Genomic DNA, 11,676 nt, shown 5'->3' on the forward strand with positions numbered 1-11,676 from the left:
TAATGACCTTGTAGTACCATATCACCCCATTAGAACACTTCGGTCTCACACTGCAGGCTTACTTGTTGTTCCTAGAGTAATTAAAAGTAGAATGGGAGGGAGAGCCTTCAGTTTTCAGGCCCCTTTTCTATGGAACCAGCTTCCAGTTTGGATTCGGGAGACAGACACTATCTCTACTTTTAAGACTAGGCTTAAAACTTTCCTTTTTGCTAAAGCATATAGTTAGGGCTGGACCAGGTGACCCTGAATCCTCCCTTAGTTATGCTGCAATAGGCGTAGGCTGCTGGGCGATTCCCATGATCCAGTGAGTACTTCTTCTTGAGTCACCTTTGTGTTAATAGACCTCTCTGCATTGAATCATACTTGTTATTAATCTCTGTCTCTCTTCCACAGCATGTCTTTATCCTGTTTTCCTTCTCTCACCCCGACCGGTCGCAGCAGATGGCCCCGCCCCTCCCTGAGCCTCGTTCTGCCGGAGGTTTCTTCCTGTTAAAAGGGAGTTTTTCCTTCCCACTGTGGCCAAAGTGCATGCTCATAGGGGGACATATGATTGTTGGGTTTTCTCTGTATGTATTGTTGTAGGATCTACCTTACAATATAAAGCACCTTGAGGCGACTGTTGTTATGATTTTGTGCTGTATAAATAAAATTGAATTGAATAAACTCAAGAAGTTCAAGTTAGTTTTACATGGCTCCATGGATCTCCCCTTGGCCAGCGGACAAAGAAAAGATCCCACTCCTTATTGAATAGTTTTTATAATATGGTAAAAAAAAAACAACAACAAAAAAAAACACATGAATGTGATTGATTTAAAAAAAAGTTGCAGAGGAGCCGTTGTTTAAACTTTGCCTCCCTATTGGTTTTCAATATTTTTCCCTATGGGCTTGTGTTGTATGGGTGTGGCATTTTCTTTCAACACTTTCTATAATACATATTTTTCAATAAAAGATATGACAAAAATGTGTGATAAGAATTATGATGTGGTTGCAAAATCTAAAATAATTGATGCTTTTAGAGAGATCTTATGGGTTGGTCGATTTTACGTAGAAAAGTAGTACAGTAGTAGTATACTCTAAATTGTTTTGTTTTGTTTGAATAATAAAAAATGAGAAGAACAAACACGACCCAGAAGGAGCTGTAATGACATAAAATTATCGCAGCAACATGTGACTGTGCTGAAACTTACTTAAAAGCTGAACTGATCCATCAAATTGTAAGTAGCTTTGACTGGGTGACAACCAGTCAAAAGCTACTGGTTGTAGCTTTTTATATATATATACACACACACACGCACACACACACACACACACACACATATATATATATATATATATACATGTATATATATATATATATATATATATATATATATACATATATGTATATATATATATATATATATATATACATATACGTTCCTTCGGGGAACGTCACATTGTTACGCCCCCGAAGGGGTCTAGGCGTGCAAGTGAGGGGACCAGTAACAAATGGGTCCAGAACAGAATGAAAGGAAAACAGACAGGTCTAGTAAATAAAATAGTCTTTATTATAAATAATCTTAACATAAAGAGCCAGCAACGCCGTTTTATCAGTAACACTTGGAAAAAGGAAAAAGGTTACAACAACAAAGAACACTCAATCAAACAAAAACTCCACACCACGAGGAGGCACTTCCAGGGGCCCACAAGCTCACCCTGTCACTAGCAGCAGCTAGCTGTACTGCTGCCGAGGCCCACATATATATGTATATATGTATACAATAATCCCAGTACCTTCAGTAAATGTTTATGACTTCTCTGCAAGCTTTTTAAAATACATCACAATGTTTTTATTTATAACTGGCTGTGTTCATCATCTGTGTGGTTTGGTCAAAGAAAATTTGAGAATTTATGTTCATAAAAGTAAGAAAAGTTTCAAGAAATATCTGCGTGAGCCTAAAAATGTTTGAAAAAACAGCTCACAAAGGTAAATATATTTGCTTGCTTTATTTCTAATGGTGGAAATTTCAGAAAAAAATCTACTGAAGTGTTTTAGGAGGAGGAAGACTCAGCTTTTATTAAACCAACAATAATTAATACCATTAATACCCGTTTGTGATCAGGTGGGGCCCTCCAGTGGAAATGAAACAAACTGCAAGTACTGGACTTGTGTGATCACTCTGCTGACAGGAGGCTGTGATACACCACTGCAGTGCTTCTGTTTATTCAGTCAGGAAACGTTATAGTGATAGAACATGTCATCCATGACATCAGGATCAGTCACACGTCCTCTGTGAAATAGAAGTTTTCGTCCTTTCCTTATTGAGAGATCTTTACATCTCTGATAAACAGAGAAAATGATCAGATCAAATCAGAAGCACTCAAAAGTAAAATACCAACGCACATAGTGAATACAGCTCCTGTTGTTAAGCAAGTACAACAGTTTTAACAAAGACAGCTTAGTTTGGAGGATTGGCGATTTCTTATAAGGTACACTTGAGGCTAATGGAAGTGTCGTTCTTTTTTCTGGTGCTTGGTACCAAATCGAATTTTTGGACAGACAGATATTTGACATCATGATGACACCGTGTGAAAACTTAAGGAATGATCAAAGCTTGTAGATCTCATCCTGAGGGATGGACTGATGAAGACTCGTCCAAAATGACACAGTAATCCATCAACCCAGCAGTTGTTGAACCGATTTCTGATGAAGACGGTGCATAGTAAACATTTGAATTCAATACATGTAAAAAGGACGTCTAAGGTCTACAAATGATTTCAAACTCAGACAACCATTTGACTCCGTTTTTAAAAAACTCCTTTTTTACAATAATTTCGTCTTGGAAGAAGGACGGGGAAGAGGTCGGAGATGTCTGGGTGGTGAACAGCCTGCAGCGAGGACTCAGCAGCAGTTCACAGTTTCAGCTCCAGCCTGGATTTAAACCTCGAGTGAAAGAGCTCCTTTCATGAAGCAGGACTTCATTTCACCTTCGGAGGCGTGTAGTGGATTCTGCACCTTTCGTTGACAACCTGAACCGAGGAAACGTCAGTAAGTAACACACGATAACAACAGCTCATTTATGTGTGACTGTAGGACGAGTCAGTGACGAGAACAGCGAGCCAACAGTACCTTCAGACTTCTGTCATTTACAGCTTCTTCAACGTTCAGCTCTGACTGCATCAGCTTTAACTGGGGACAGAAAAAAGTACTTTTATTATTATTTTTGCTCTAATAAGACAGCAGACTCAGTTCTGTCACATATTTAAAGGCTTTCCCTTCTTAACAGGATCTGTTTATCCAATTTTTAAAAAAAGAATGAAAAGAGTGATTTCATTTCCTTAGTGGTTACTTGATGCATTTAGCCCTGTAGGTTCAGTCACTTACAGCAGGTTTGCTCTGTATTTTTAAGTTTACTGGGTGTTGATACTGGAGTGTAAAATTAACACAGATGGAAAATGGACAAGAAAAGGTCAAAGTCATCAGGTGCTCAGTTTAGAAAAAAGAGAAAATAATAGGAGGAGAAACGAGCAAAAGATAAAGGTAAGTGTCATTGAATAATGGCAGGTATTATGCATGTCATGTATCCTCAAACAAGATAACATTCATTAGTTGGGATAGGGAAAACAGTAGTCACTGATATTTTTAATCTTCAGCATAATATAATAAACCAAATTTCCCCTTGTGGGACAATTAAAGGATTATTCTGTTCTATTCTAATATTAATTGGCTATTAATTGGAAAAAGTGTATTGTTGATTTGACTCCCATTCTCAATGTTTGACAAATCTAGATGACTTAGCAAAAAATAAAATCCCTTACACTATTAGGCTACATTATTTAGGAAAGTTATCTTACTGTAATTACAGAGTAATGCATTACATCCAAACACTGATGCTGTGATAGCAAATTCAATAAAATGCTTGTTATACATATAATTCTGAATATTTGATAAACTGGGCAAAATTATATATTTGTTTTAATTATGAAAATGATGCATGCATGTATCTGAGTTTTATACTGGGTTTCTATTCAGGGGCACAAAATATTTTGGAGCACCCTCTACCACTGGCACTGCCCAAGATAAGGAGCCGTCCACCTCCTCAGCCACATATGTGTTTCTACAAATGTCTGATCCCAAGGATGAAGGTATTCCCTTGGGTCTTCCTGTTTTTTGTCTGCCCTGCTCTGTGAATGGTGAATGTTGCTCACTATTTAAATGAACTGGCTGCGTCTTTGCTTTGCTAGTAGATCACAAAGAATTTTTCCACTCTCAGTGGCACATCATTGTTATCACGACTAATTTATCGAGCTTAGTACTTACTTACTCTTGCTCTGTCTGTGAATTTGCAGTTTGTTGCCTGCAAATATTTGTATTTCACAATTGTAATTTAGGTGACATGCAAAAGTATAAGCTGGAGCTGGGGAGTAAGTCACCAACAATAAGTAACATAATTATGTGAGGGCAGTGCTTGGATTCATAGCTCCACCCTTTATGTATGGGAGACACCTTCTGCTAAACTTCAGTATAAATATGTGTGATAACCAACTGGATTCATAAACGCAGATATCTTATGTCTCTGTTTCTTTCAGAATGGATGCAATTCCTGCTCCTCCAAGAATTCAGAGGATCTGTGATCAGGTGAGCTTCATTCTACCTTCATTCTTCATAATCTCCACAACCAAAAGCTCTGATTTGTACTCCACTCTGGATTTACATCATATTCTAATTTGTTCAACCACAGATCAAGTTCTTAGTGGAGGCAAAGACCATGAAGATATTCAGTGAATTCCTTGCTCTTAATTACATTTTTGGGAGTGCGAGAGGAACGGAATTCTTTCGAATCAAGGTAAGTACTTCTCTCATATTCATTATATAAAAATTCACTGGAATTGGAACACAAGAAAGAAAACTTTAGATGTGCTGTTAAAAGTGTTAATGAAGATATTTAGTTTCAAACACACAACATGTTTTTTGTCTCTTTTGCCTGCAGGTTGATGTGGGAGGATCCAAGTGCATTGTGGTGGATGTCAGTCAATGCACTTCACTTAATGCAAAAACGATTCATGTGACTGACGTAAATGAAAACCACAGCATTGATGAGGCCATCAAACCTTTCTAATTTGATCTCATGGCCTGTTTCAGCTGATGATTCCCTCCAAACTACTGTTGCTATAGCAAAAATAATAAATAATAATAAAAGAATAAAAGAATAAAACTTTTGTGTTATAAGCAGTGAATCATTTTTAAATCAAAAAACTGAAACATGTTGTACATTGAACATTTTTAAAGGAATAATAAAGAAAATATGAATTTTTTGTGAGTGTTGATTTTGTGACAGTTGTGAAGCTGTATTTGACTCATAAGCAGTCAATAAAAAAAAGTGAGAGTTTTTACTCAAATGCTTATTGGTACACACAAACACATAAGTTTTGAATTTTCTGGTATGTTTGTTAAAACTAATTTTAATTCTGTGTGAAAAGTAAAGAAAATCTGTAGATGAACTTTTCACCAAAAATCTGGATTAACTGATAGACAGTAAACAAAAACAAGATTACTCATTAAAGAAGCACAAACACAACACAGAGAAAAAGCTGTTTGATAATAAATACAAGTTTAAAAAAAATTACATTATGTATATTGCAACAAAGAAAAAATGGAGCCTGTTGTGTTTAGTGGAAAATTTGTGTTCACCGGATTTAACCTCTCTGTGCTATTGGTATGTGATTGTCACATTCTCACACGAAGAGTGTGTGTCTGAAGATGGGTGCTCTCTGTGTCTTCGTTACAGGTGCCTACATGAGCAATAGAAGAAAACTTCCTACAGGTGAATGAACAAAGACTGTATCGACACATGAGTATAAAGAAAGGATCATTGATAATTATCCCCTTTGCAGTGGTGTCCCAAAAATATGTTTGTTTCAGTGTTCAGTTCATTTGTTCAAAACATTGTGCCTGTCTGAGCACAGCCTGGCAGAACTGTGGTGAAAGTTGGTTTAGTGACACTCCTCAATGAATTTCCGTTCAGGAAAAAGAAAAACAAACACTGACTTCTCAGGAATTACGTGTTTCCATTTCAGATGACTCAGATTTAAAGATTATAGTATTGTCAATCAATCATTCAATCAGAACTTCAGAGCTTTCACAGACGTATCAACTGGTTAACAAGCCCTGTAAAATTGCTTCTTATCCTAAGGAGCTCTTGGGGAGATGTTTGCATTATTATTAGACGCAAAATCTGATTTTTCGCAAGTCAACAAATGTACATTGTAAAACCTTTGTCTGCCTCTGTCTAATGGCTAGGACATATTAAACCAATAACAACAGCTGATCCGGCTGATTGCTTCAAATGAGTAATAAGGTTTAGTTTTGACACACCCCAAATAAGCAAAAATAATAATGTAATAAGGAATATCAAAAAAAGTATTCATATATAAACTGTTTCTTCTGAAATTCCCAAATGTTCTGTGATATACGGAAGTGTAGAGCTGCCACCCAGGCAAAAGAAAAATAGAGCTATATCACGTTATAACCTGAAAACTTTATTGTTCTAACAATATACTTTTCATGTTTGTACAAGATGATATCACATTATTACAATATACATAACTATCACGTTATAACAAAAAACATTTCATGTTCTTACAATATAAATATTATTTTGTATGAACGTGATAATTATATTGTTTGAACAATAAAGTTTTCACGATATAACATATCTTTATTTTTCGAACATGATATATGTGTTTGTCTTAAAACATAGTGAAGTGGATGACAGTGCAGATCAGAGTTCGAGAAAATGGCTCATTTATCGCAATTAGTTAAGTTCTATTTTATGCTTGGATTGAGGCATGGGGAGATTTTGTTATAACGTGATAATTATGTATATTGTAATAACGTGACATTAATATCAAGACATAATATCACATCACTCGAACTCTGATCTCTATATTTTCCAATAAGCAAAGTTCAACAACGTAAAACAAAAAAAATGGATTAAAGCCTGTTTGGAGCTCTAAAGGGCGTGGGCTCCGTTTGGACACACCCACTTGGGGCCTGCATAGGATAAGTGTGGGTTTGCCCCACAGTTTACCTGCAGCTACCCACAGTTCATAGTTCACAAACAGCTACCTACTGTGGCCCGCGTAAGCATACTTGCTTGGAAATTCCTCAGTTCGAGAAAACTGGAAGTTTCAGTATCAGGTTAGTCAAACACCATATCAATGTCAAATGATAAAATCAGTCAGTTACCATAGAATCGGAGTTAATGTGTGGAAAAAGCACCCAGAATAAAAGAAATGATTAGTTGGAAACAAGGAGGGTGATGACTGGCTTATTAATTATTTAACTCTGAGTAAAAAGTAAAATGCAAAAACAACAAATCAACTTTGATGGAAGGATATATAAATAGTTAATGGATTATACCTCTTATCTAAAATTCTAATCTAGATCAAAAGGGTGAACTTTTCCAACTTTAGTTGTCAGAACACAGTGAATCATGCATTGATACCCATCACCTACCATCATGAAATGTCAAAGTTAGGAAAGTGTTGATAGGAAATATACATGGAAAGATTCAACACTTGTGTTCACATTTCCATGTCTATCCATATTCAGCCTAAGCTGCTGTACAGGGCCGTGCAGAGATGTTTAAAGGGGCGGGTGCTCAAAGTTAAAAAAGGTGGAACATATAACCAGGCTGAATAACAACAACACACATTCATCAAGAATCTAATATGGCAGACCTTCCCAAAGTGTGGGGCCCGCCCCCTGGGGGGGCGCAGAGCCATGGCAGGGGGGGCGTAGTATGAAAAGGAAAAAAACAAAACGCTTGGACACTGCTAGCACAACGCAAAGCAGGAGATGAAGCATCGCTGAATATGTTTCCAAACCAACTTCATTCTAAGCCAAAGACTAGAAAATATGGTGAAGCATATCTTCCCTTTGGCTTCACCTGCACAAGTGCCGAGGTAGGTCTCCCCTGCAGAATTGGTTTGTTCCCTTTGTTGGGAGCTGGCGCTGGGCTCTTCAAATCACGGACTAACATCCCACATTCTTGAGTTTTAGTTCACAAACACTTGTTGTAATGACTAACTACTCCTGACATTTTGGAGATGTTAGCTCTTTATACAGTAAAGTTACAGCGGGATAAAAATAATATCAGGCTGATCCTGCCACGATTTGTTCCCCCGGTTCAAATCACAGTCAAACAGTATCCCACAGTTGTTTATGTTTTTCAACCCATTTTGTACAGAGAGGCAGTTTTTTTTTAAATGTATTGATAGCAATGTTGAATATTATTACACAGGAAAAAAACAACTACATGTAAAATAATTACACCGTGACGCCTCTGCCTTTCTAAATGGAGGGACAGTAACTGCGTGTAAAACCTGCAGATAGTCAGATTAACAGTATTTTGTCTCTATCTGCCATTCTGCAATTCATCTCATGTAAACGATAACATGGCGCACAGCGGGACGTGAAAAAAGGCACATACCTTTGACGTTGCGTGATGAACTCTGTATTCCTCGTCCACACATAAACACAAAAATGGAGTTTTAAAAAAATCTCCGTTTTCGGTGATTCGAAACGCCATTTACGTGTGGACGATACAGCTGCGTTTTCAAAAATACCCGTGTAGGTGCGGACGTAGCGTAAAAGAGTTTATTTTATTTTAGTTTATTTTATTACTACCTGTAATTTATTGCATATTACTTGTATTTGCTTAATTGTTTACTAAATGTTTGAGGTGTGAAATAAACCACAATGGAGCAAAATATGGGTGTGTGTGGTTGGAGGATGTGTTAGTGCGTGTGCGTGCGTGCACGCGCGGGGTGGGTTGGGGGGGCGAACATTTTTCATGTAAAACAAAGGGGGGCCCAGCAAAAAAAGTTTGGGAACCACGGTAATATGGGATAGCATCATTCTATATCATTGTCATCAGGTGGCGACAAACATAGCCTATGTTTTACCTGATGGGGTACAATGTTGCTGTTGCTGCTGCTCCTGCTGCTGATAGTGCTGGAGGGCAGGGCTGTGTTGATCTGAGACTGTAGACATTACAAAGTCCATCATTGGTTAATGCAGTGGTTCCCAAACTTTTGTTGCTACGCCCCCCTTTGTTTTACAAAAAAATCCCGCCCCCTTATTGTAAACAGCCTTATTGTTTCTAAGGCCGTTTCATCACAGTGGCAAGTTTACATTCAGCTATAAATGAGCAATGTGATGACATGTCAGACTTCATTTAAGGAAGTCATCTGTCTGACTTCTGTATCAATAAATAAGACTTTTCTTTCTGCGACAGAAAGAAGACCAAGATCATTTTGTGAAACAAATCAGTGGTACAGAACTGTTTTTCCTGGCCGCCTGTGCCTGTCGTGAGCCTGTTTTTGTTCTGTTGCTTTCCGGGCTCCAGTGTTTGCACTTTTTTTGTTTCTGGCTCCTTGTGTTTAGTTTGTTTTGGTCCCTCCGTCCGGGACCCCCGCCGCCCACCCTGGTTGGGTTGATTTTGTTTTGTTTTGGTGTTTCGGGTTGGGCTGTCTGGGAGCCAGCCCTTTAGGGGGGGGTACTGTTAGGATGCCTGGGTCGTTGACCCAGAGGTTTTGAGTTTATTATATTATTTATCATTTCTAGTCTTTGGTTACTTTGTTGGAGTTCTGTTTTATGGTTTATGTCTCTGTGTAATCTTTAGTTGCTGTCTCCCCTGTCTGCTATATCCCCGTGTCCAGTCTGTGTCTGCCCTGGTCCCACGTCTCTGTTCCCTCTGTTGCAGTGCCTGCCTGTGAGTCTGTGTCTTTAAGTTCAGTCTGTGTTATGTTTCCTGTTTTACTTTGGAGGTGCATATCTTATGTTAATGTATCTGGTTTTGCTTCCCCTGTTTCGTTAGGCCTGATTTGCCCCAGCTGTGTTTCCCTCCTGTTGCCCATTCCCTGATTGCTCCCTCTATGTATTTAAGCCCTGTGTTTCAGTTTCTCAGTGTCGTGATCTACCCTTATCTTGCTGTGTGTTCTGTGTAAGGTTATTTTGTATTCTCAGTTTTGTTACCCTTTTTTTGAGTTCAGCATTAGTGATGGGTAGATGAGGCCTCGTGAAGCGTTTCAGCACATTCCCCAAACTGTATCGATACTGTGTCGACACAGTGTTGCTGTTTTGCTCCATACTGACACCTGCTGGACCTTAAATATCATTGCAGGCAACTTACTTGAGACTCACAACAGACACTGATTCAATGACCTAGTCATACTTGTATACACTGTAAGGTATTGTATTTTCCATGGAATCATTTTATATCTTTTATATTGCAAATATTGTAGACATCTTTCAAATATATTGTGAATGACATTAAGGGAAAATTAAAATGAAAGTATTGTGAATGTAATATTACCCATTTGACTCAGAGTTTATTATAAATTTCTATTCAGAAAAATAGGTTTATCCAATGTTTTTGCATTCAGTCTATTACGTTTTTTTTTTTACACCATTTCCCCAGCTTTGGAAAACTCACAGGCACAGATGAAGCTGGGGTACATAAAACTGTAAAAGCCAGGTGGAAAAGGTTCAGATAAGATGTCTTCCTCATCCCCCAGTACGTTAAAGGATCCTCTGATCTTGGAATGTTTCTCTCCGACACTCTCCACAATACTAAGGGGTTGGCAGTCCTATATAATAAAATTCAGGACTGCCTGGTCCAGAACAGTCTTGCTTGATTTGAAAATAATAAAACACATATTAATAAAAAAATGATGATAAAGCCATTCAGTGTCTATATAGGCCTACCAGTGTTCATTCTCGGTGTGTTTGTCTCCTCATTTTCATGTTTGGCTCTGTAATGCCTAAACACTGAGGAGGTGCTTTTGTTTGTGTAAGAAACGCAGAGCAGATGCGACATTTAACCTGCATAAAATGAAATAAATAATTTACACTTCAAGTCACATTGCTGTTTTTCCTGTTCTGATAGATTACACTGAAACAAAGACAGACAAACAGTTACCTTATTTGCAGTGAAAAGATCAAAATGATCCCGCACAGCAGAAACATTTCTTTTCTTTCGGGCTCCATTTTGTTTTGGAGAGATATGTATTTTTTATTTTTTATTTTTATCTTTGCGAGAGTAATTTTGTGTGTTTTTGGTGGCGACTCATTCCGTTGGCAGATGCGGATGCGGTGCCTTTTAAACACAGTTTGGCGCGTTGGCAATGAGCGATACAGTAGCTGTATCGATCACGTGACTTTTTCTTAAAGCGACGCACGCACCGATACAGGCATCGCTAGGTGAGCTTGATACAAGCGTCGGTGCGTCAGTGTTGCTGGACCCATCACTATTCATCATTAAAGCTGTTTAAGTTCACGTTTGTCTCCGGAGTCTGCACTTTGGGTCCTTCTCCTGCCTGCACACAGCCGTTCCATAACAAGCAGAGCAACTACGGACGAAAGTTTCGGCCTGTCTCAGCAATGCAAAGCCCCCAGCATCCAACATCACCATGGAGGAGAGGAAGGCACTCACATCACTTAGTGATGACAACAACATTATCATCCTGCCAGCAGACAAGGGTAGGTGCACAGTATTGCTAAACCAGAAAGACTATCGTGAGAAGATTTTGTCACTACTCAGTGATGAAAATACTTATGAGCCCCTGAAACGAGACCCAGGAAGTGGCTACAGGAAGAGGGTGATAGACTGTCTGAAGCAGTTAGAACAG

Source organism: Oreochromis aureus, linkage group 9 (genome assembly GCF_013358895.1).
Source record: "Oreochromis aureus strain Israel breed Guangdong linkage group 9, ZZ_aureus, whole genome shotgun sequence".
Lineage (NCBI taxonomy): Eukaryota > Metazoa > Chordata > Actinopteri > Cichliformes > Cichlidae > Oreochromis > Oreochromis aureus.